The sequence below is a fragment of the Zonotrichia albicollis genome, chromosome W, assembly GCF_047830755.1.
Source record: "Zonotrichia albicollis isolate bZonAlb1 chromosome W, bZonAlb1.hap1, whole genome shotgun sequence".
Lineage (NCBI taxonomy): Eukaryota > Metazoa > Chordata > Aves > Passeriformes > Passerellidae > Zonotrichia > Zonotrichia albicollis.
Window position 1 is genome coordinate 18,819,899 of NC_133859.1, and position 26,542 is coordinate 18,846,440.

The window sequence follows — 26,542 nt, forward strand, 5'->3', positions numbered from 1 at the left end:
CTGAGGGGTCCAACCCCTCCCTGAGACCCAGTCCCAGTTACCCCGGGGGATTCTCTCACTCCTTTTATCTCTCGCTTTGTCTCTTTACTGGCCGTTCTTCTCGTGAAAAGATAGAACCGCAGCATGGGAGATTGCTCACTCACGTAGCAGGTCTGGGATAACCAGCCCGCCTCTCAGCCACACACACATTCATCCCCCCATACCTGCCCCCCCAAAAGTACTTATCAATCCTTTTTTCCTTTTTGTGTTCTTTGTGCGCACTACTAGTCTTAGGGGCCCAAATACCGTGGTTTTAGGGAGCCTTTTTCCCTTTTCTTTGTTTTATTGCCTCTTTTTGTCCAGTGATTTGAACCTGCATCTGCCTCATCACGCCAGAAGAAACAGAGCGAGGCTGCCAAACTGGGAAGGATGTGTCTTCCCCACTCGGAATCCCCTGGGCCCCCAGCAGCAAGGTGTTATTCCTGGGTTTCAGCACCAAAAATTGTGAAAAATGCCAATCACTTATGTTAAAATTGTAAAAGTTTAATAATAATAAAATGGTTATAAAAATAATAATACAGATTAAAGCAATAAGAATTTGGACAATGAGAGTGAGGAAAATCAAGGACAATAAAAACCCAAAAATTTACGAACGTTCGGATGCTTTCCTCAAAAAAGCATGGCTCGCTAACAAAGGATTAATTCTTAAAAGCAATAGCCTGTTGCATATTCATACATCTCATACATTATTCAAAAATTCTTTTCAAACAAAGGGTGTTTTCTGGTTTTTGTCAGTTCTCCCCCTTCATCTTGTAAATCACTCGTCTTGGTCCTTTGAAGTCTGGTTTCTTCCGATAAGGAGATAATAATTCTTTTCTTGGGAGATCTTGGTGTCTCGTTGCTGTTATCCCTGTGCGAAGAATTTCTTGAGCTAGTTAGAAAAAGTATCTTACTTTGCATAGTTTCTGTAGCCTAAAACTATTTTCATCACACTACTTAAAAAGATTAGTACAGCAGGAAAAGGAAAAAAGGATTAATATGGCATAACTTTCTAACACAACACATATAGCATTCATTTTAATATTTGCAAAAAGCCAATCATATAATATGCATTTTTCACAATTATTGTGAGTGTTCAATCAATGTAAGCTATAGTAGAAGGAAGAGAATAAAGAGGAAAAATGCAGACAGAAGATGTGAGACAAACAAGCAATGAAGAGCTTCGACATGCAAACTTGTTAACAGGATAAATATTTTTGTTGATGTGCAATTATTTATTTTGAAAGAACAGAAATACCATGTGGAATATTGTGTCAATGGAATGATGACTGGGAAGATAAAGTGTATATTTTGGAATGGATATATTTATCTTTCAGATCCTGAAAAACAGCTTCAGGACTTCATGAGCTTTTTGCAGATATCATTATCAAAGGCTGTGGATATTGTAATGAAATCTTAGGCCATGATCCTGCAACTATTGTGATACCTGTATAACAATAGTATTTTGAATGGTGTTTTCAAAATAATAATGAATTGCAATCTGCTTTATCTTATTTTACAGGCCAGATAACATATCACTTACCTTCTCATCCTATCTTGACTTTGACTAAGAATATTACTTTTCAGGGGAAACAAATTTGTTCTCCTGTTCCAGTGGAAGGTACAACAGTCTTTACAGGTGGATCAAGGAAAACTGGAAAAGCAGCTGTAGCCTTAAAAAAGGATGATCATTGGGAATATAAATTTATGATTCAACGAGGGTCTCCTTAATTGGATTATGTGGATTCCCTTGTGACTGCTTTGGCAGTGAAACCAGTACCTAATGTGTTATCTCATCATTTTTTTCACCAAGGTGCTTAGGCACTATGGCACTAGTTTAAGTTACCACACAGTGAAGCAAAATCAATTATTTCTTCTTGTCCTGATTGGCATATGACCCATATTTCATAATATTATGGTACCAATCTGTTGCCTTCTGATACAAGGCAGGCGGCCTGGTTTCAAGAGACAGCACGGTGACTCCCTTCCCCAGGGTCGCTCGGGCCTAAGAATCACGCTAACACCAACATGGTGGACGATCAAAGGCCTTTATTCTCTCTTCTCGTGGGGTTTTATAGTCTAAGGGGCTTCTACATCAAAAAGGGGGTCTGTCTTTACCATCTATGGTTAGTAAGGGATGGAAAGTTACTGGGCAAATGGAAAATTACTGGCATCTGGTTTAGGGGGCTGCATTCCTATGTTAATTTTCTTATCTAAGGGAACAGGGGCCCTGTCTTCCTGTAACATCACGAGATCTTCCAAACGCCTGGCCCTACCTGCTACATCTCCCTCCCCTTTTTCACAAATGAATGAGGTAGTCATATACTGAAATGAGGTATAAGGTTGTAGTTCGATAAGGAAAAGGGGGTTTGGTAAACCTGAGTAAGTTTTCGCCAGTCAAGTTTAGGACTTGTGGCTGGCAGTGTTCCCTGGTTGGATTCGCCGGCCGATGAACAGGATGTTGGCCCGTTCCAGGCGGGTCTGAACGAATGAGACCAGCTTGTTCAGCAGGCAAGGTCCGAAGGTAACCGCTAGAAGCAGCAATGCCAACGGACCTATTAGGGTAGAAATCAGAGTGGTTAGCCATGGTGATTGATTGAACCAGGATTCAAACCAGCCCTGTTGGGCTTCTCTGTCCTTCTGCCTCTGAGCCAGTCTGTTTCGGAGTTCTGCCATGGAGTCTCTTATGACTCCTGTGTGGTCTGCATAGAAGCAGCATTCCTCTCTCAAGGCGGCACACAGGCCTCCTTGCTGCATGAACAGGAGGTCCAGACCTCGCCTGTTCTGCAAGACCACTTCCGAGAGAGAGGAGACTGACTTCTCCAGGAAGGAAATGGATTTCTCGATCCTTTGCAGGTCCTCATCGATGGTCATTTGCAGCTGGGACAGTCCTTGGTGTTGTGTCGCTAGGGCTGAGACACCCGTTGCCGTTCCTGCTGCTCCTAAACCGAGCAACATCGTGATAGTTACACCTGTTATTATTTCTCTTTTGTGGAGCCGGCTGGGTTCCTCAAAAAGGTGGTACACTTCTTTGTCTGAGTGGTACAGGACCCTAGGAACAATCAGAACTTGGACACAAAAGTCATTAGAGTCATCAAACTTGGCAAGGGACACACAGGGGCTCACTCCAGATCACTGGCAAACCCACATCCCAGGTGCGGATGGGACTACCCACTTATTGTTTTTCCTGTTAGGCTTGACAACTTTGGTGCAGACGTTGCCTCTCCGCCTAGCTAGGGTTGCATTGCCAAAGCATCTGCCCTGGCCTGTGACTTGACTCAGGGTGATTCCTTTCTCGAGGGGTTTCCCATCTGCACTGGTGAGGGGCATCGGCTGTGGAGTAACTGAAGGGAGTGTTTAAAGCGATTCCTTCATAAAAGGGGGGTTTGACATCGTAGCAAAGCCAGCAGGATTCGGTTAGGTTAGGGTTGGATTCATTCAGGGATATAAAGGTAGCTTCTAACATACGAAGGATTGGGTCTGAGTCCGAACTGGCCGCGCGGTCTGTCTGAAAGACTTCCGCATGGCCAGCTGGGACTTTGCTGACTCTAGTGGGTAGGGTTTTAGGGTAGGTTGCGTTTTTCTCTTTCGGCACACTTTTAATCACTTTGTTTGGTCCAACCGCTCGGGGCGCCGATGGTTGGAGCCTGATAATTCGCACATTTACTCTTTCTTTTGACCCTTGAAGGACTACTGTCCACGTTCGGCCTATGGCCCAACTGGGGTGATGTGGCTGCAAGACTGTCATGTTATAGCTAGTGCATTTCCGAATTTTTGGGATTTTATGGTGATTGCGATAAAAGCTTCCCTGGAGGAAGACGGGTGTTTTGCAGCCGCTGGGTGCCCAGGCGAACTGTAAGAATTTGTTGGGCTCTTGTAGATCCCACCCAGGCCCTGTCGGTCTGGCATCTGTAACAATGGTTTCGCAGCCCCAGTGCCCACAATATCCCCACCCTGGGTGATTGCAGTAGCTTTTTCCTGGGTTTGAGGCTGGGCACCAGTAGGATAGGTACATGTGTGTGGCATGTGGGGAATTGGGGTCTACCTTTGGTTGTCCTGGGAACAGGTCGGTAATGCAGAAAACGAAGGATGGGGCGTTTGGTGTGGTGGTTTCCCTGAGCACCTTGTCACTACTAAGGTGACGTATGACCCACCTGAAAGGCCAGTGGGGGTAGTGGTCTGGGCTGGCTTGCCCTCTGACGACACGCCCCAACAGCAAAATCACACAGAAACACCGTTGATGCTTGGGTTTCACCCTTGCGGGTCTCTCGGGCGCTGCCTGGCGGCTTGGTGGTCTGTCACTTTCCTCTGGGATGGGCATGTACGCGTCACGAGGGCGTCCTATGAGCATGTCCTGTAAACAGAAACTCGCAATTCTCGTCAGTCTCATCCTGCTTGTTATGAAGGTCAGGCTTAATTGACTTAAGTGGACACCACCTGACTTTGCCGTCCTTTTTGACAGCTGCGTACCCTCTCTCTGTGAGCATCAGCCTCCAGCCCTGTTCCCATTTGCCCAGCTCGTTTCTAATTACCACCTGTGGGCCCTCCTCTAGCGCTCGGGTGGCCCAGTGCTTTTGAACGGGACTGTTTGTTTCATCTCCCCTAGGGAACTGATTCAGTGCTAGCAAAGCGGTTGCCAGGAAAATTACTGGCATCTGGTTTAGGGGGCTGCATTCCTATGTTAATTTTCTTATCTAAGGGAACAGGGGCCCTGTCTTCCCGTAACATCACGAGATCTTCCAAACGCCTGGCCCTACCTGCTACACCAATCCTAGAGACTTACTCCCTTTGTAAGAATGGCGAACAGATGTTATAAAAATGACTGAGTTTGGCCATTTAAAGTCTGTTTATGCTACAGCTGACATCTTTTCTCATGCCGTGGTTGCATTAGCATTGGCAGGTGAAGCAGCTTGGGATGTTATTTGTCATTTTGGCCATGCCTTTTCTACTTTAGGTGTTTCATCGTATGTAAAAACGGATAACAGCCCGGCATAAGTTAAAAAAAAAAAAAAATTAGGCATTTTTTTGTCCCTGGGATGTTGATCTTTCCCCATATTTCAGTAGGCCAAGTATGGGTTTTTGCCCCTCTTGTTGAGCCCCAGGGGTTCCCCTGATGGGGAAAACCTCCTTTAACAGTTCTGTGCCAGGACTGAGAGACGCATGGGACTTTTTTTGTCTTCAGGTTGCTGTTTAATCTTATCAGAAACTTGCCATGCCATCTGCACCAGACTTAGCACGCAAGTAAACACAGCATAAATGGCTACAAAATGTACGGTTTTTAGGTCTTTTAAAGCTCTTTCATCCAATAAACTCTTAAAACATACTTTATTTCTACCTTTCTACCAATAACTAATTCTTTGTCGGTCCATGTAAGCTTTGCACTGTGGCTTCCCTCACCCAATCACCCTGTGCTACCAACACTGCAGAAAAAGGAATAGATGAAGAAGAAGCTCGAGACAATGCCCAAGATCCTCCATCTTGCCTCCCATCTATCTCCATACTAAAATCCCAAAACTCTAAATTTCTCACCCCGTGACAAACCACACTATTCTCTATTATGTGTATCACACACTTGCAGACTCTAGTCTATCCCGAAGTCTTGGAAACCCTCTCTGTGGGCGGAGGTCAAAAGCAGTGCTTCTCTGGGGGTCAGGACCCCTCAGAGCAGACAGCGAAGTATTCCCTGTGCCCTGGGTTCCAACAGTCAAATAATCTTTGAACGTGCTCATGGTGTTTTGAAGAGCCAGGTTTAAAAATAAAAAGGGGGAATGTATAGGGAGTTACCTTAAGTGAGATTAGATAAAGCTGTTTATGTGCTAAACTTTGTGCATCCTTTACTTGACTTACAATTGTTTTCTATATTCTATCATTTTTTTCTTTGAATTCTAAATAGTTGAATGTTCGTAAAAATATTAAAGTATGGTGTTGTAGACAACTTTTATAAAAAATCCTTTCCTTAGGATTTTTTCCTCCTGAGAAGCTGAGAGGCCTCAGGAACAAAATGTAAACAATGGTTATCTGCTGCTGTGGAATGCAACAGGTGGATCTTTGATAGGCCCATCTTGGATATTTATAATTAATGGCCAATCACAGCCCAGCTGGCTCGGACAGAGAGTCCTAGAGAGCTGCCTTTGTTATCATTCTTTTCTATTCTTAGCCTAGCCTTCTGATGAAACCTTTTCTTCTATTCTTTTCGTATAGTTTTAATGTAATATATATCATTAAATAAAAAATCAAGCCTTCTGAAATATGGAGTCAGATCTCCGTCTCTTCCCTCAACATAAGACCCCTGTGAACACCATCACAGTATGGGTTTAAAGATTTGATTACTGGAAGGTGGACTGGCTTAGTGGAATTATTAATGTGAAGGAAGGGACATGTGTGTTCTGACAGAGAATGGCCCTCGTTGGGTTTTTGCTCATTGCGCTAGGTGTTATCTGGAGTATATAGGAAGGAACAGGATGGGTGGTTCCACAGCTGAAGTAGAATGAGTGGGTGACATTGACCATTAGGTGGATTGAAGCATGGACCCTCAAAGAACATGCTGTGAAGATGATAATTCAAGGCAGAGCAAATGGGGATATTGACTCATGCTGGAAACTCAAATTTAAATTGGTGGATGTTACCTTTACTTTAGTTCTTTGTATTTTTCTACAGAGAGGTTGGTAGTGCTGAGTAATGTGTCTTGTACCATTTCCCTTTGCATGGCACTGATGGTCCCAAAATAGGGGAATTTAATGTACCTAGGGGAGAAGTGTTGCCTTTGCATAGGGCTATTGAATTAGTAGTTAAGGTTCCACACTTTGAACAACTAGGCTAGTTGCCCATTATAATAGCAGCAACCAGTTGTAAAGTTAAGTGGGTGCTACTTAGTTCTAAGTGGTGACTAGGCAGATGACTTGGTCTCTAATTCTGTGTGGAGAAAAATCTATTCAACTAAAAGTGAAAGTGCCATCCTGCCATAAATGTGTCATTAAGGGACTGCAGGGTCTGTAATAGCATTTGAAAATTCATTTTCTGTGCCTTGTTGGTACATCTTTACTGTTGGTGCATGGTTATGAACATCAGGATTTTGAGGGTATGTGTTGTATGGGCTTGTTAGATCACAGTGGATCAGTTCATGGGAGTTTTGGATTTGAAGGAAGGAGTTAGTAATTTGCAGGTGAATGAACGATGGAAATGGTTGAGTGGTTTCCTTGCAAGTTGGGGTGTTGTTGAACAGTTTGGGGTATTGTTTGAAGTTGGGTTGCTAATTTTGCTGGTGGTTGTCTGTCACCATTGAGTCAGAAATGACATAGAGTCAGATAAGAAGGCAAAGGGCTAAGAGCCACCCATTTATTCAATCCTCTCCTTTTTATTTCTTGGTTTGCTACAGGTGGACCTGATTGGCCATTTAATCAACACATTTCACATGATTGGCTAATTAAGAAGACACCCATCTGTAAACAACTTTATGAGAAAAACAACTTGTTAAAAAACACCACCTGCAGATTGTTTAATATTTGATTATCATTTATTTCTCCAACTCCCTAAAGCTTCCTAGACCGATTAATGGGAAAACTTATCTAGCTTTCTCTCTTTCTGACGAGACTGTCGTATCCACAGTTGTCATCATAGTTTTGTGTCTCCCCTGTGTGCTTGGATTTCTGCAAGGGCCCTGCAAAAGTCCTTAGCAGTTGTGTTTGTGGCTCAAATACAAAAAAAAGGGGAATTGTGGAAGAGGTTTTACAGTGACTTCTGTGAGCCAGAGAGCAGTTTGATAAGAGGATCCATGTTTACCCCTGAAAGAATTTCCCACCAAGGTCATTGACATAGTAACCAAGAAAGAAAGAAGGATAAATAATAGAAAACTGCAACTGCCAATTCCAAAAAGCACTTTGTTTGTCTCTTGTGACCAATGAGTAAAGTGTAAACTTATGAGTTTTGTAAGAATGTATAAAAAGCATGCATGCTATATTAAAAACAGTTAGAAGCCTTCTGAAAATGGAGTGTGTTGCTTTGTATTGTCTCCATCTCAACTATGACATCAACCAGCACACCCAGGTCCCTTTCTGCCTGGCTGCTGTCCAGCCACTCTGTCCCCAGCCTGTAGCGCTGCAGGGGGTTGTTACGGCCAAAGTGTAGGACCCGGTACTTGGTCTTGTTAAACCTCATATTGTTGTATTCAGTCCAGCTATCCAACCTTTCCAGGTCCCTCTGCAGAGCCCTCTTACCCTCCAACCGATTGACACTTGCACCCAGCTTGATGTATTCTGCAAATGTGCTGATGGACTCAATCCCCTCATCCAGATCATAAAATATATTGTTATAGATGACTAATGAGATGGTTGGCTTTCACAATTAAGGGGTGAACATTATATCTATGTCAAAAGAAGTTTTATAGATGTATAGTTATGTTACTGCAAAGTGTTCCCCCACCATTGTTATCCTGGGATGGTCTTGGTAGTCTGGGCATTTGGGGGAAGGGGCAGGCTGGTTACTTAAGAGGCATGACATGGCAGCACTTGACCTCCAATCAAGTTACAAGAAAGCAGTCTACACCAATGGACAGCGACAAAGAGTTAACAGACAGACTTTGGGAGGGGCTAGCGTTACCTGTTGCAACAACAAGTGTATAAAAGGTGGAGCAGCCATTTTGTGGATGACCCAGCCATGTGGGGGAGGGTGCTCCCAGCACTGTAATTTTTCCTTATTTAGTCCTTTTGTTGTAATTTTTGTTAAGATTTAATAAACATTTTAAAATTTTTAAAAGTGGGTGGTAGTTTCTCACAATATTAAACAGGACTGGCCCCAACACTGATCCCTGGGGGACACCACTAGTGAATGGCCACCAACTGGATGCGGTGCCATTCACCACCACTCTCTGGGCCTGGCTGTCCAACCAGTTCTTGACCCAGCAAAGAGTGCACCTGTCCAAGATGTGGGCTGCCAGATTTTCCAGGAGTATGCTGCGGGAGATGCTGTCAAAGGCTTTGTTGAAGTCCAGGTAGACAACATCCACAGCCTTCTCCGCACCCACCAGGCAGGTCACCTGGTCATAAAAGGAGATCAGGTTGGTCAGGCACGACCTGCCCCTCCTAAGTCCATGCTGGCTGGGTCTGATCCCTTGGCTGCCTTGTAAGTGCTGTGTGATTGCACTCAAGATGATCTGTTCCATAATCTTGCTGGGCACTAAGGTCAGGACGACAGGCCTGGAATTTTCCGGATCCTCCTTTCAGCACTTCTTGTGGATGGGCATCATATTGGCCAGCTTCCAGTGATCTGGGATCCCCCCAGGGTACAAAACAGAATTCACTGCTTAGAATTTTTTAAAGTTTAATAATAATAGGATAAGAAAAGGACAATATTTCCAGCACTGGGGTGCTCCTGGCCAATAGCCAAAGAGCACACTGGTGTATTCAGACAATGTTATCTTTATACTGTTACATTGCTGGGATACATGCATATTCATGTGTTTTATGCATTATTCAAACATTCTTGTGAACTTTCTGATGTTTTGGGTGTTGCAGTGTGTTTTTATTTTGCAGGTTATTGTTTGATTTGTTGTTTGGTAGTTATTTGGGCTTTTGCCCCTGTTTTTGGAGCGACACAGACTTGTCTTTGTTATTCAATTGAGCCAGGTGTCAGTTTATCTCTTTGCTACTTAGCTATTTTCTGCCAAGTTTCAAAACCTCTTCCTCCCACATCCAGTTGTTAACCCCTCCTGTCCCAAGCAGTTTTCCTCCCTTGTATCCCTTGCCCTTGTGTTCCACCCGCAGTTCTCCTGATTAGCTGAACATTGTATCCTCCTTTGAGACCTGCCCCCCTGTATAAGCTGTTGTTTGCCCCCAGCTCATTGCCTGGGACCCTGAGACTCAGGGAGTGTAACATCAAATAAAGTAACCCAGTGCCACCCCAGGCCCGTGCTGCTGCTGTGGCCTTTTTGTTCTGTGTTGCGCCTTCACTGGTAGCTGGGATCCTGCGGAGCCCCGAAAGAGGGGGACTGTCGCCCCCCCACTGTCACCATCTAGCTGGGATGTGCGACATTTGGGAACTCCTTTGTTTGTGTGAGGTCAATATATTTTATTTCTTCTTGTGCCTCCATCCTGCTGTTTTACATCCTATGATAAGGATTTACTATGTCCTCCTTAAATTTAACATGGTATTCTCTAATTGTCCTCTGGTGCTCTGGTTTGTGTCACAGTTATCACTTGGACAGGTTGGTCAGTGGATGGCCTTACACCATTTTTAGTTACACAAAAGCCCTTTTTTTCCTTATGTTTTGCTAAGGTCTATATCACAATACATTAATCACACTATTAATTCCATAAGTGGTACATAGATATTATATTAATTTCACTACTATTTTTATGAACAACAGAGGCCATACTTAAGCTGATAGAGTATATTATATTATTAAGCAGATTAAAAGTTATAATTGATACTATTTCTAAATACTTATAACCACTAACAACATGCATAAGAGGCAATTACTCACTTTTAAAAATTCAAAAGGTTTATTAAACCTTAACAAAAATACAACAAAAGGACTAAATAAGGAAAATTTGCAGCACTATGAACTGCCCTCATGGCTGCCTCCCACGTGGCCAGTTTGTCTTCAAGATGGATGCTCAGTCTTTTATACTCCTGGGGGTTGCATCAGCCAACCTTGGCCCCTCTTAAAGTCTGTCAGTTAACCCTTCTTTGCCATTTATTGGTGGAGACTGCTTTCTTGTAACTTGATTGGAGGGTCAGGTGTTGTCATGCCACGCTCCCCTAAGCAACAAGCTTTTCCCTTCCCAACTGCCCCATGTAAGGGGCACATGTGCACGCCTTCTTTCTACTTGTCCTAGATAATACAGGCTGTCTGATGGCAACAACACAGAGAAGGGGGGAAAGGGAACTATGGGGAGAACAGAGAATATCTAAACTAAAATAACATAACTATATATTAATAAAGCTTCTCTTAATATTCACACAATATTAATTTCTTAATTGCAAGAGCCAATCATCTCATTATCTATCTATAACATAAGGTAATACATAAATGTGAAAGCCAATATTACCTGGTCATTTTTCACACCAGTGAGTCAGGACAGATGATAAATGATGGAGAGCAGCTTGGTGAGCTCTTCCACCAGCTCCCTGATTACCCTAGGATGGATCCCATCTGGTCCCATAGACTTCTAAGCATCTAAGTGGCTCAGCAGGTCTCTGCTTCCTCCTGGATTACAGGGGGGCTGTAATAAGTAACAGTACGTTTGTTCATTAATAGCTAGATAATTTAAATTATAAAACAGTAGCTAAATAGCTCTTGTTTAGCAGGATATAATATTACCTATGTGCAGTCACATATGGTAAAACCTTTAACTTCGTAGGAATTGCTTTGTTTCCAAACCCCCCCTTGTAACTAGGTACAGCTACATCTGGTAACAATTACTAACTTCGCTAGAATTGCTTGGTTTGCAAATTCCACCCCATAGATATAGGAGACCCTCTGTAACTAGATACCGACACATCTGGTAACAATTATTAACCTTGCAAGAATTGCTTAGCTTGTAGAATTTAGACTTATAGATATGCCTTATAAGGAAAGTGGCCAAAGAGGAAGACTTGGGGGCCTTCATCCCACGACCACCAGAAGGCAGAAAAAGACCCCCTAGCAACCGGAGGAGCAAGCGCAGAAGATGGACCACGTCATCCAGGAATCCGGAGAAAAAGGACAATAAAAAGCGAACTTTAAAGGGGGAAAGGCGCGCGCCTAAGAGGAGCGAGGACTCCTGGCCGCCCAGAGCTGAACCTTGCTTATTCTTGCTTGCATAATAATAAAGATAATTGTACGGTTCTTAAATTTGGTCAATTCGTTTATCACAGGGGCTATTCTGCTCTCCGTCCCCATCTACCAGCTCAGGAGGCCAGTTGTCCTGAGGATGACCTGCCTTACTGTTGAAAATTGAGGCAAAGCAGGTGTTAAGCACCTCAGCCTTTTCCTCATCTTTAGTTACTGTTGGAATGCAAGCCTCTCTGAGTTCCTCAGAGAGAGAGATGAATGCAGGGATTGAATTAAAGCCTTTAGAGAAATTAAGATATATTAAGCCACGTAGATATGAAGTAGAAGTGTAGGCTTAAGTTTTAAGTAAGTGGAGGTGTAAGTTATAGTTTTAAGTAAGTAGAAATAGATTTTAAGTGCCTTAAGAAACTGTGTTAGCTACTAAAGGCCCTAAGGCCTAGTTTAAAGTTCAGTAACTTAGTTCTAGACATAACAAAAACATAACAGAACTTTGCTTACGTCTATAGAACAGATAGAACTATTCAGGTACATAGATAAACTTATACATGTAAATTTTAAGTAAGAAAACAGTATATTTGTGTAAATAGATAATATATACATAGTTTTTAGGTAAGAACTGACACTACTTTTGTAATACTTTCACACATTAGAATCAAGCTTAGATTGGTTTAGAAAGACTATTTTAGAATTGTGCTTTTAGCTGATTGGTTGTTTTTTGCATAAAAATCCCCCTGTATTAGAAGGAACAAGAAGAAGAAGAAAATAAGAAAGAAGAATAAAAGGCTGAGGTTCCTGCTGCTGCTCAAAACATCAGACTCTATGCCAGGGAACAACTGTTGTTGCTGCTGCCACTGTTCCTTCATGGAACCTTGGACTCTATACCAGAGAGCAGCTGCTGCAGCTGCAGCTTTTGCCTGGGACTCTACCAGAAGATTTTTAGCACGGACTTCAATACTTTAGAATGGATTTTAATACCTTGAACTCTTTGCCTTCAAGACTGATGTATTCATGCAATAAACAATTTTATAACAACTAACAACTGCTCGTGTCACTTTGAAGACCCAAGGCCGAAAAAAAGCTCGACACATTACTATATTCCTCCTGCATCCAATAAAGAATGGAGGTTGTCCTTGCCCCTCCGCTTGCTATTAATGTATTTATAAAAACATTTTTATTATCCTTCACAGAAGTGGCCAGATTAAGTTCTAATTGGGCTTTCATCTCTCTAATTTTCTTCCTACATGACCTAGCAACATCCTTAAACATTTCCCAAGTTACCTGCTCCTCTTTCCAAAGGTGAAACACCCTCTTTTTTCCCCTTAGTTCCTTCAGAAGTTCCTTGCCCAGCCAGGCCGGTCATCTTCCCTGTTGGCTCATCCTTTGGCACGTAGGGATGGTCTGCTCCTGTGCCTTCAAGATTTCTTTCTTGAAGTATGTCCATCATTCCTGGACCTCTTGTTTTTAAGGGCTGTTTCCCAAGGTACTCTCCAAAGCAGTGTCTTGAACAGGCCCAAGTCTTCCCTCTGGAAGTCCAGAGTGGAAGTGTTGTTGATGCCGCTCCTTGTTTAGCTAAATACTGAGAACCCCAGACAGCGTCCAACCACCACATCTCCCACTAGTCCTTCTCTGTAAACAGCAGGTGTAGCAGATCCCCACTCCTGATAGGCTCGCTCACCAGCTGCAACAAGAAGCTGTCCTCCATGCACTCCAAGAACTGCCTAGACTGCCTCTTCTCTGTTGTGTTGAGTTCAAATACAATACAAATATATGTGTAAAGAATATAGAGAATATATATAGAAGAAAAATGGCAAAAAATCAATTCAGCATCAATATCCTGTACCTGGGCCCCAGGGAGGCAGCAGACATCGCTGTGGAATACCACAAGGGACATTTCAAGGACAGCCCCAAATGTACTGGACTCAAGTCGTAAGCAATCAAAGACCTAATATGGTCCATCCTATGTCCTGTTCAGGACCACAATCAGCATCCTCCTGATGGCCCATCAACAGATGTCATGGAGCCATGTGTGGAACAGTGGTGAAACAACTTGATTATCTGCCTCACGGAAATCTGGGACTTTTGAAGCAACAGTTCATATAAGGACTATTTGTTTGCAAATTTTTTATCTGTTAAGTTGTTTTTTTCCCATAGTTCTAAAGTTGAATGTTTCAAAGTTACAATTTCAGCTTAGAGTTAAGATGTAACTTTGTTTTACAGATTGTTTTCGAGTAGTTGTTTTTTTTCTAACAGTTCTAAGGGTTAAATGGTTTAAGGGTGAAATGGTTTCTTGTTTTTACAGTTAAGTTGTAACTTGTAACTATAAGTATTTTATAATAAAGCCTCGTATTTTGGCCTTATTATCATGCAGAGCAAGGCTGTTCAGGAGCTCAGTCCCCTTAGAGGACCGGGTGCCCGAAGTTCAGCTTGGGCCAAAGCCGCAGAGCTATCCTCTAGCAAGCATGGTGATATTCAGCTCTTATAGTGATTGTAAGCTCTCTTAGGATTTCAGCTTTGCTTGCTAGGAAGTGGTGCCCAGGGCTGAGGCTGCAGCAGATGGAGAGAGAAGAGAAGAAGTAGACGCTGGCTGGTTCCACAGAGATGGTTTATTGGGATGGTCCGTGAAGGGTCTCAGCTCTTCTTCTTCTAACTAATGGGGGTACAGTATGCCCTTTATATAGGTTTGGATAGGATCCAACCTTAACCAATGGTAAGGATATAGTGTTATCCATAACTGACCAATAGAAAGGGTAAAGGTAACATTGCCTTATAGGGTTACAGAGATAGGTTATGGGGCTGAGGTCAGAGAGGCAGGATATTCTTTGCTGCCTCAGCATTCCTATTGTTCAGTTCTCCAAGGAGCTTTTCCTAAACCTATGGGGTTTTCTACAGTAGCTAATCTGTAGCATGTCAACCTAAGGGATTGTGATCTCTCCTAACAGCTCCTGCAAGTGAGTGCTACAACTCCAGTGGTACATGGGACACGTCGCTAGCTGAGGGGAGCTGGGTTTGTTTTTTGGGTGGAAAAACCTCATTCAAATTGGACCCATGCTGTCTTCTATCACCCTGTCTGCAAGGAGCCCTTGCAGGTAGAATAATGGAAAGCACTTTGCATTTTTTACTCTAACCAAAAGGGTGAGATGTAGCATTGCAGTGCCTGGGTGGGCAAGGATAGGTTGGATTCAAACCCAAGCAAACATCTCAGTCAACCCTGTTCTAGCTGAGATGTAGATACACCACGGGCCTGAGAGAGCTGGGTGGAGAGGTCTCATCCAATCAGCTATCTGAGCCCAGGAAATCCAAAGCCCAATAAAAGGGGCAGCCATGTTAAACTCATTTCTGTTTGCTGATAACTAACTGGTGTTGTGTCTCTGACCCCCGACCCCACGATAACAGCTGAGCAGCAATTACATAGTGTCAAGACCTTTTCTGTTTCTCATCCCACCCCACCAGTGAATAGGCTGAAGGTGCACAAGAAGCTGGGAGGTGACACAGCTGGGACAGGTGACCCCAACCGACCAAAGGGATATTCCAGATCATATGACATCGTGTTCAGTATATAAAGTGGAGGAAAGAAGGAGGAAGAGGAGGGAACATTCAGAGTGATGGTGTTTGTCTTCCCAGGTAACCATTATGTGGGATGGGGCTTTGCTCTCCTGGAGGCGGCTAAACACCTGCCTGCCCATGGGAAGCAGCGAACTAATACCTCATTTTGTTTTACTTGCACAGGTGGCTTTTGCTTTCCCTAATAAACTGTCTTTATCTCAATCCATGAGTTTTCTCACTTTTAACTCTTTTGATTCTCTCCTTCATCCCACCAGGTGAAGGAGTGAGTGAGCATCTCTGTGGGGCTTAGTTGCCAGCTGGAGTGAAACCACAAGAGACTGTACATTGCAAGGCTGCTCTTAGAGGCTTGCTAAACCACATGCTGCCAAAACAAAGGAAAAACTAGTGAAATACACACCAACCAGGATCAGTGCACTGTTCTCCATTTCCACTGAAATTAGCAATGAGTTATCAATTATTAAAAGCAATGAAATATTAGGAATAGTTACTTAATAGTTACTTAAAGGTGTCTACATAAGTCTAGAAGGCAGATAATCAGTCTGCTAAAATACTTTCTGTCAATACCTTAAATAATGAAATGAAATACCAATGAGAAGGCATATCCTGCCATTATAAACTTGCTGTTGAAAAAAAAAACAGGACTGTTATGCATTCCCTCATAACATGAGGTATTCTTAACTTAGATCAACTTCAAAATGTAGAAATTGCACAGAAGAAAAACAGGTTCTTAGAACAACAGAAGAAAGCTACAAAAAAAAAAAGTAAACTGCATGACATAGATCATTCCTGAATTATTTGCATTGACACATCAACTCCACTTTGCCAGATTAAAAAAAAAAAATAGCACATGAGCAGTTCATATTCAGCCTATAATTTTCAAGAACACAGTAGTATAGATGTCCTGGCTAACCCAAAATGTTATTGTATTCCATATCTATAATTCCAAAATTGTTACTGTCTCTTTAATACCCTGTGGCCAGAAAATAGAATGGCAGGGCAGGAGCTGGGGGGTGCCTCAGGCTTTTTAAAAGTTGAATCACCCAAGCAGAGCTCTCTTTCTTGCCTCTTGGCTCTACTGGCAACAGTAGCAACCCAAGAAGTTACATTTCACAATCAAAAACTGTTTCAGAGTGAATTTTGCAATACCTGTTGTCAGCAGAGAGCCAGAGCCTGTCAGAGCCAGGGGGTGTGGTTCTCAGTGCTTGGGGAGACCATTACCCCTCCCCCCCCCCCGCCCAATAGCTCAGAAACAGCAGCACCAACACCAGCGCAGTTCAGCAGGTGGCAGAAGGAGGAGGCCAGACAGCATTGCCTGGCCAAAGCAAGAATGCATGGTCCAAGTCATCCCAGCCCAGCTACTTTGCCTTGCCATCTTCTGCTGAGAGGAAGGCAAGGTCCTTCCACAAGTTCTAGCCCTTGATGACATATCAGCAACCAGTGTGCTAGTCTTTGCCAACTGAGCTGCCACCATCAGAGAGATAAGGACGATGGGGGGGAAGGCTGGCACCATTTTCCCCTTTGTTTCCCTATATGTGGTCGGCTGCAGAGTCTGCCATCGGAGGGGGGGGGTAGGGATTACTCTCCCTTTTTTTGAGTTTCTCATTGGTTCTAGGGAGTCCGTGAAATTTCAGCAACTTTGTAACTAGTGACTATTGTTAAAAACAGGACCAGAGTCCGGGTACTAAAGTGATTTCAGCATTTATTATAAGAAAAAGAAAGACCTAAAGTATGGGGGCCCGCGGGCTGAGCAGGAGTGTTCCTGTCGAAGATGCTGCAGTGCTGGCACTGGGTCTTCTTCAGCAGCAATGGCCCCGATGTTCCAGGTGGAGCAGCACAGCTTCCCTGGGTCAGATGCCCCTTTCTATCCTGTTTTTTGTCCCTTTGGATTGGTTTCTTTTTGGATCCTTCATTTGCATGAAGGTTTAAGGTGCTTAATTGGCCCATTAGAGTTCTATCCAGGCTGGCTCATTTTGCTTGGGGGATGGTGCACTTTACTTAGGTGCAATATGGTACATGGAGTACCATATTTCTTATAACTACCCTTTTAACCCCTTTTACCATAACCAAACTAACAGTACATGCATAACAATCTATCAACTATTTTGCAACAGTTTCCAACCTATTTTTAACAACTATTACTGTTACTTTTGTGAAAAACACGTTCACTCTCCTGTGAAAATTTAAAAAGTTTAATAAAGGACAATAGGAGACAAGGACCATAGAGCAAAGGTTATTACAGCCGGGTGCATCTTGGCACTCAGCCAAGACCACACTGTTATCTTTGGGGATACCCTTTAAATACCTTTTCCATTACATCAGCCTGTTGCATATTCATAGACCCTTATGCATAGTAAACTTTTCCCCCAAACTAGTTTACATATTCCAAGAATGGTTTAGCATGACTCCTTCCCAGTTCCACCTTTTTAGAGCATGCATATTCCGTGATTGTGTTTTTTAGTTCATTATCATCTCCAGTTTTTGGGCCTTGGTCCACACTGTCTTCAGACAGTGAGTGCTGATAGTTGGCATATCTGTAGCAGGTGTCCTCTTTATATGTTCATTGGCTGTTATCCCATCCAAGCAGATATTTTAACACAAGCATACTTAGCTATTTCACTAAGTTTAAATAACAACAGAAACAAAAACTATATCTTTATAACAAAGTTACTTTAACACTGCACATATAAAATCCATTTTAATATTTACGAAATGTCAATATTATAATATGTATCTGTGAAAAATGGATATTTTATTATTGGCTTTTCACAAATATTAAAATTAATATTATATGTGTTGTGTTAGAAAGTTATGTTGTATTAATTTTCTTAAGTAGTGTGTTAAATATAGTTTTAGGTTATGAAACTATGCTATGTAAGATACTTTTTTTAAAGAGAGGAATGAGGTACTCGCACCAAGATAGCAGCCACAGGACACCTAAATCTTTCAGAGAAAAAGAATTTATTGCTCCCTTATCAGAAGAAACAAACTTCTTCCTGCCTCGCTCAGCCCTGAAGATGCAGTCAGGATTAAGAGGAAGAAGTTGACACTGACCAGACAGACTCCTTTGTTTGAATGGAATTTATGCATCATGTATGAGATGTATGAATATGCAACAGGCTATTGCTTTTAAGGGTTAATCCTCTGTTAACGTGTGTCCTTTTTCAGGCTTATTTTGCCCAGAAAAAGGTACCCAGACTGTCCGCAACTCTTTGTTTTTATTGTCTCATATTTTCCTAACCCTAATTGTCCAAAGTTGTATTACTCTGATTTTATTACTATTTTTATAACCATTTTATTACTATTAAACTTTTAAAATTTTAAAAACAAGTGATTGGCATTTTCCACAGTATCTATAACACTTTTTTGCCTGTTGCTATTTTTTTTTTTTTTAGTAAACTGTTCTTTTTTTTCACTTATATCTACTTGAATTAGTTTCTCCTTATTGGTGGAAAGGGATTGTTTAAAACTATAAGGAGAGGTAACTCATTTTAGTGTCCACCTCCTTAAATTGTCTTAAACCAAGGCAATATGTTTAGACTGAAGATGTATCTTAATTTATAAGGTAAAAACATAAAAAATAATTGTTTCTTTGTAATACCAAGTTTATGCAGTTACTATTATGTTGAGAAACATGTTGAATGCTATGTCAGATAGACATCTTCTATGATTGCTGTTAAAATTCTATTATCACACTTGAATCAGTAAGGTGCAAAAATACTTTCCACTGGTACAGTAGGACACATAAATGTTGCCAAAAAATTCTCATACATTTTACATTAAAAATCCCACCACAATGTATTACCAATCTTAAATTGAACAATTGAGAGCATCCCCTGAAAAGTACAGAATACTGAAACCAGTGATTTCTGCAGAATGCACCTAGAGATTTATTTGGTTGAATCCTATAGCTTCCATAAGTGAACCATAAATAAAGCACTTAATTTAAAATACAGCAGAGAAGGTCCAGCAACCCACATTCATGAAAAAAAGGGGCTGAGAACTCAGATTATTTATCACTCTTGCTGCTTGAGAAACCTATTAATAGATGCAAGTGGCTTGGTAATAAGGAAAAAAGCATACTTCCTTTCTTCATTGCAATCAGCAAAGAAAGTAATAGAACTGTTCTTTCTGCCTCTGTCAGGTAGAAATTAACCTTCACATTTACAAAAATATCTGTTAACTCGAAAGTAGTACAAAAGACAGCACATCCAAGGTAGGATCCAGGAATCACTAGAACCTCATATAAAGTCTTGTATCAGGATTACATGTAGGAGTGTCTTGGGGACGGTTTATTATCCCATACAATTTTTGGGGGTTTTGATCTGTTTTGTTTTGTTTGTGCCTGGAGTGTCTGCTGTCTCCACCCCACCTCCCATCCTCCTTGGCTCTGGGGCTATTGGGATGAATAGGAGCTAAGTTGGGGTTTCTGGAGGGAATCACAGAATCACAGATTTTTTAGGTTGGAAGAGACCTTTAAGATCATCGAGTCCAACCCATGTTCTGACACTTCAACTAGACCATGGCACCAAGTGCCACATCCAGTCTTCCCTTAAACACATCGAGGGATGGTGACTCCACCACCTCCCTGGGTAGATGATTCCAGTATTTGACCACTCTTTCTGTGAAAAACTTCCTCCTTAATTCTAGCCTGTATCTCCCTTGGTGCAGCTTGAGACTGTATCCTCTTGTTCTGTCTGTTGTTGCCCGGAGAAAGAGACTGACCCCCAGCTCACCACAGCCACCCTTCAGGAAGTTGTAGAGAGTGATAAGATCACCTCTGAGTCTCCTTTTCTCCAGGCTGAACAACCCCAGCTCCCTCAGTCGTTCTTCATATGGCTTGTGTTCCAAGCCCCTCACCAGCCTTGTTGCTCTCCTTTGGACACGCTCAAGCATCTCAACGTCCCTCCTAAACTGAGGGGCCCAGAACTGGACACAATACTCGAGGTGGGGCCTCACCAGTGCTGAGTACAGGGGAAGAATGACCTCCCTACTCCTACTGGCCACACTATTCCTGATACTAGCCAGGATGCCATTGGCCTTCCTGGCCACCAGGGCACACTGCTGGCTCATATTCAGCCAACTATCAACCAGCACCCCCAGGTCCCTTTCCACCTGAGCACTGCCCAGCCACACCATCCCAAGCCTATAACGTTGCAGGGGGTTATTGTGGCCAAAGTACAGGACTCGGCACTTGGACTTATTGAACCTCATCCCATTAAATTCTGCCAATCCATCCAACCGTTCCAAGTCCCTCTGCAAAGCCCTCTGTCCCTCTAACAGATCAACACACGCTCCCAGCTTAGTGTCGTCTGCAAATTTGCTAATGAAAGACTCTAAACCCTCGTCCATGTCATCAATAAAAATATTAAACAGAACTGGCCCCAGCACAGACCCCTGAGGGACACCACTGGTGACTGGCCACCAGCTGTATGCAGCACCATTCACCATCACTCTCTGGCCATGCAGCCAGTTCCTAACCCAGCAAAGAGTGCTCCTGTCCAAGCCACAGGCTGCCAGCTTGTCTAGGAGTATGCTGTGGGAAACAGTATCAAAGGCCTTGCTGAAATCCAAATAAATAACATCTACAGCCTTCCCTGCATCCACTAGGCAGGTTACCTGGTCATAAAAGGTGACCAGGTTGGTTAAACATGACCTACCCCTCCTAAACCCATGCTGACTGGGTCTGATACCCTGGCCATCCTGTAAATTCTGTGTGATGGCATTTAATATAAACTGTTCCATTATTTTGCCAGGTACTGAGGTCAGGCTAACTGGTCTATAATTACCAGGATCCTCCTTTGCACCCTTTTTGTGAATGGGTATCACACTGGCCAGCTTCCAGTCATCTGGAACCTCACCAGTGACCCAGGACTGTTGGTAAACGATGGAGAGTGGCTTTGCAAGCTCATTTGCCAGCTCTCATTACCCTGGGACGGATCCCATCTGGTCCCATAGATTTATGAACATCCAAACATTTCAGTAGTTCTTTGACTGCCTCCTCTTGGATAATGGGGGGACTATTCTGCTCCCTGACACCACCAACCAGTCCAGGCATGCAGGTGTCTTGAGGGCAAGTCATCTTCCCACTAAAAACTGAAGCAAAGTAGACATTAAGCACTTCTGCCTTCTCCTCATCTGTAGGTACTAAGTTCCCTCCCTTGTCCAATAAAGAACAAAGGCTGGTCTTATCCTTCCTTCTAGCATAAATGTATTTGTAAAAACATTTTTTATTATCCTTTACAGAAGTCGCCATTCTGAGTTCAAAATGAGCTTTGGCCTCCCTGATTTTTTTTCTGCATGCTCCAGCAGCCTTCTTGAATACTTCCTTAGAGACCTGACCCTCCTTCCAATGATGATACATCCTCTTTTTATTCCTAAGTTCCTCCAAAACCTCCCTGCCCAGCAAGGCTGGACATTTACCCAGTTGACTGATCTTTCAGCACACAGGGACAGTCTGTTCCTGTACCCTTAAGATCTCTGTTTTGAGGCATGCCTGTTGTAGTGTGTTCTGTTAGTTTATTTAATTACTCCCCTATTTTCTGTATCACTCCTCCATTTTCTGTAATGGTTCTGCCCTCACCAGTTCTTCCTGCCGTGGTATTTTCTGTCATTTGGTTACCTTGGTTACTCCCGCCTCAGTTTATGTCAATCCTCTCTGTTATATAATTTCCCCTCCCCTGGGTTTCCTTATATGTGAATTTGTTCTCCTCCCTGGGCCCAGTCAATCACTCCCCACTCCTCCTAGTTTGCCAGAATCTTCTGTGCTTAGGAAGACTTGATTGGCTGTGGTTCCGGGGCCCCTCCTTTACGTTGTTTCTATTGGGTTTTCTCTCGTGCCCGTTATCCTAAGTCCACTCCCTTGCCTTCCCCTATTGGTTCCTTGTAAACCCCTCCCATGAATTCCTCCCCCCTTTATAACCCTGTTGCACCCTTTGTTTGATGTCACTCACTGGCAGACACGTTAGGTTCAACATCTGGGTGTCTGTCACTCCCTGGTTGACACGTTGGGTTCTACAATAAATCTGACAAGTCCCCAGTGAGTGTCCGGACTCTTTACTCTTTTCGGCCAGCAGCGATTCCGTCCGCTGTGAGCACAGCCCAAAGCCTTCTGACGCCGAGGGGTGCTCACACATTTGCAGTTGGGTGTTGGCCGCCCTTCTGCCAGCCGGACACCTGACTTTAAGGCCACACCTCGCTGCACATGCCCACCTTTCCTAAACTCCTTTGTTTTTAAGGACTGTTTCCCAAGGGATGCTCTGAATAAGTTTCCTAAACAGGCCAAAGTCTGCCTTCTGGAAGTCCAATGCAAGAGTCTTACTGGTGCTCCTCCTGACTTCACCAAATATTGAGAACTCTATTATTTCATGATCACTCTGCCCCAAGTGACCTCCAACCACCACATCTCCCACCAGTCCATCTCTATTTGCAAACAGCAGATCTAATAGAGTCCCTCCCCTGGTGGGTTTGCCCACCAGCTGCAACAAAAAGCTGTCCTCCATACATTCTAAGAATTTCCTGGACTGCCTCTTTACTGCTGTATTAAGTTCCCAGCAGATGTCTGGTAGGTTGAAGTCACCCACAAGAACAAGGGCTGATGATCTTGAAACATTACCTAGCTGCTTATAGAATAAGTCATCTACCTCTTCTTCCTGGTTGGGCAGATGATAACAGACTCCCAGTAGGGTGTCAGCCTTGTTGGCCTTCCCCTTAATTCTTACCCATAGGCATTCAACTCCATCTTCCTTAGTTTCAATTTTTACGGCATAGAAAGTCTGCTTAATATAAAGAGCCACCCCTACACCTCTTCTTCCTTTCCTGTCTCTTCTGAAGAGCTTGTAGTCATCCAGTGCAGTACTCCAGCTATGTGAGTCATCCCACTATGTTTCTGTGATGGCAACTACATCATAACTCTGCAATTGCACCGTGGCCTTGTGAGAGTCTGTCAGAATTTTCCCTCATCTGCCTCACGATCGTCCTTGGGAGACCACTGAAGAGAAGACCCCCCTGTCTAGAATCTCTGGCTCTGAAGGAGAAAAGTCACATGCCAAAGGCCCTGAGACCTGAAAGCTCAGTGTTAAGCTATTGTTTTCACAGGTTTGTTTGCTGTATGCTAAGAAGGGGGCACCGTGCCCCGTTTGCAACAATAGCAGCTTTGGAAGCTGTCCCATCTCTCAGCCCGGCTGGACTTCTCCTGAGTTTCAGGTGGTCTCCCACAGAAGACCCTCACCTGTTTTACAACCACCGTGACAGACAGACTGAGATTTAAGAAGCTTCTCCATCAAGGACTAAGACATGAAACTCCTAAAAGGCCCCTCTGCTCCTTCCAAGGACTGGGACTGAAACCCCCAGCCCAGGGGAGGTGTGTGGGGAGGCAAGCTGACCGAAGCGAGATGTTTGCCTGCAGATTGCGACCACTGGACCAAGAAAACAATGGCTCTCATTTACTGCTGAGAACATAGACCACCTGTTACATCTATTCCCTATTGTATCTGTTTCCCCCCCCCTCACAATTTTCAGTAATAAAAACCTCTGAGTTAGCTAGAGCCTTTGAGATCTCCCCAGTGTAGCAGGCGGAACCTCAACTGGACTGAACCAAAGGACTTCGTCTCTGCGTTGGTAGCTATATCCTCTCTCTTTCTCTCTCTCTCTTTATCTTTTTCTCTCCCTTAATCCCTCTATCGCATTTTTGCTGTGGTTATTTCAATAAAACTGCATTTGATTTGATTATCACTGCAAACCCCCTTGTACCGTGTTGGTTTTTGCACTCTGAGATCATTCCTACGAACCATCAGGTCATCTGTCCACTAGGACGGACCCTGACAGTCCTCCAGCTCTTCTTGTTTGTTGCCCAAGCTGTGTGCATTGGTATACATGCATCTCAGCTGGGCTACTGACTTCACCCCTAACTTAGCCTTGCAACCCTTGAGCCTGCTTCCAGATAGCTCATCTGCATCCCCTTCCCCCTTCAAACCTAGTTTAAAGCCCTCTCAATGAGGTCTGCCAGTTGATGAGATAAAAACCTTTTGCCCTTAACAGAGAGATGGAGCCCATCTGGTTCTAGCAGAACAAATGCTGTAAAAGTTTCCCCATGATCAAAGAATCCAAAATTTTGCCGATGACATCAACCCTTAAGCCACTTGTTGATGATGCGGATTCTCCTGTTTCTTTCATCATTTTCCTCTGCCACCAAAGGGACTGAGTAGAACACTACCTGTGCTCCTGCCCTATCAACTACCTGACCCAGTACCCTGTAGTCCTTTCTAATTGCCTTGACACTCCTCTTTTCAATCTCATCACTGCCAGCCTGGAGTATCAGCAGTGGGTAGTAATCAGAGGGCTGAATCAGCCCAGGAAGTCTCTCAGTGATATTTTGTACCCGGGTCCCAGGGAGGCAACAGACTTCCCTGTGGGATGGGTCTGGTCAACACATGGGGCCCTCAGTTCCCTTCAGAAGGGAATCATCTACTACGATTACCCTTCTTTTCTTCTTGATGTTAGAGGTAGTGATCCATCTTACAGATGCATCATAATTGGGGGGTTCACTGGGCAGACAATTTTCTCCTAAATCATCTAGTTGGGTCTCTAGATCCAGGACCTCATACCTATTTTGAAGTGGTACCTGGCTGGATGACGGGGATGGGGAGGAGTTTTTGTTATTACCTCCCCGAATGGGGACCCATTTCCACTCCTCTTCATCTACCATGCGCCATTGCCTGAGAGTGGGAGGCATATAAGTCCTCAGTCTCTCGATCAGATGCCTCCATTAAAGATGGAAGGGCTGAACTCCACCAGTCTATTTCCCTTTCACTTTCCCTGATACTCCTTAACCTTTCAACTTCCTCCCTAAGCTCAGTTACCAGTGAAAGGAGGTCATTCACCTGTTCACACCTCAGGCAGGTCTCCTCCACAACACTCCCTGAAGCCACCGATAAGCTCAAACACTCTGGGCATGGATGGGTCTGTAGAGACACATCCTTTTTGGAGGGCTCGACTTGGTCACTTACACTTATACCAGCCACAGTTTTTGACTGTGTGGAAACCATTACTAACAGACACCTCAAACACAACCAGGCAGCAGAAAGACCTTAACAACACAGAGGACTCCTTAGTAGCAAGAAAGCTGGCAACCCTGTCTGCTTGCCCTGCCGGCGCAAACTGCTGCGCAAACTGCCTTGTATACGCCCCAGAGACTCACCACACCCCTGTTCGCCACGCTCCGGGTCGCCGCGCTCCCCAGAGACTTCTTATAATCAGCCACTCAGCAACAACACAGAAAGCTCCACCCCTTGCTCCTCACTGACTCACAATGGCCAGAGGAAGGGAGTTGGGGGCGGGGCAAAAGGCAGGCCTTCCTCTTCTGGTGCAGGCTGTTCGGCTGGACACAAGAGGCCGATATTTCTGACCAGGCATCCTGGTGTTTCTGTAGGTTTTGCCTGCTTCTTTTTTGGTTGTTTTTTGTTGTTGGGGTTTTTTATGTTTGTTTTGGGTTTTTTTGTTGGGTTTTTTTTGTTTGTTTTTTTGCTTCAGCACTGACTGAGCTTGCTGGCATAGCTTCTTTTACTGCTCTGCTGTCAGGAAGCCCAGAGCCAGTGCATGCTCCACCAGGACCCGAGACTGCACTCGATTCCCTCTGAGGGGCTGCCCCCTCCTACACATGGCCTGGACCCAGGGACCAGCCAGCACCAGTGAGAAATCCTGGGGAGTTGGGAGTCTCTCTCTGCCATGTTTTGGAACCAGCCTGCTGCTGCTCAGCCCCTGCCATGCCTCTACTGCTGCTCTGGGTTTTTTTGCTACACTGGCTATTTTGCCCCTGCCTGCTGGGAGGTCAAACTCATGCCTTGGGAAGGCTGACCTAAAACAGAGTCTAGACAGAGCTAAAGAATAAAGTAGGTATTTATTAAAAGGCCTCAATGGATACACCTTGGGCAGTACAAGAGCCCAGCCAGGGCTACACCCAAGATGAACACAAAATGGTCACAAAATGGACGACCGGTCATGGGGTCTCACACTTTTATAAGTTTTGGCCCATTTGCATACTGGGGTTAATTGGCCAATTACAGCTTCAGATTATGAAGTCCCATCCTTCTTGTTTTCTCTCTTCAGTCCACTGTTGTTTATGCTCTTGGGCCTGAAATTTGGATTGGTTGTCCTTGGTCCCAAGCTAGAAAATGAATTGTTTTGTCTACCTAC

At 43.8% G+C, this 26,542-nt stretch overlaps 1 long non-coding RNA gene across 1 annotated transcript; it reads right to left on the minus strand.

The window, feature by feature from the left end:
* Positions 1-550: 550 nt before the first annotated feature.
* On the minus strand, positions 551-25,629 carry LOC141726901 (uncharacterized). The gene is made up of 6 exons (XR_012577844.1): positions 25,548-25,629; positions 13,067-13,311; positions 11,064-11,237; positions 2,397-4,372; positions 1,562-1,691; positions 551-889 (listed from the first exon to the last, which is right to left on the minus strand). It is a non-coding gene; the product is annotated as an uncharacterized LOC141726901 (long non-coding RNA).
* Between the last annotated feature and the right edge of the window lie 913 nt (positions 25,630-26,542).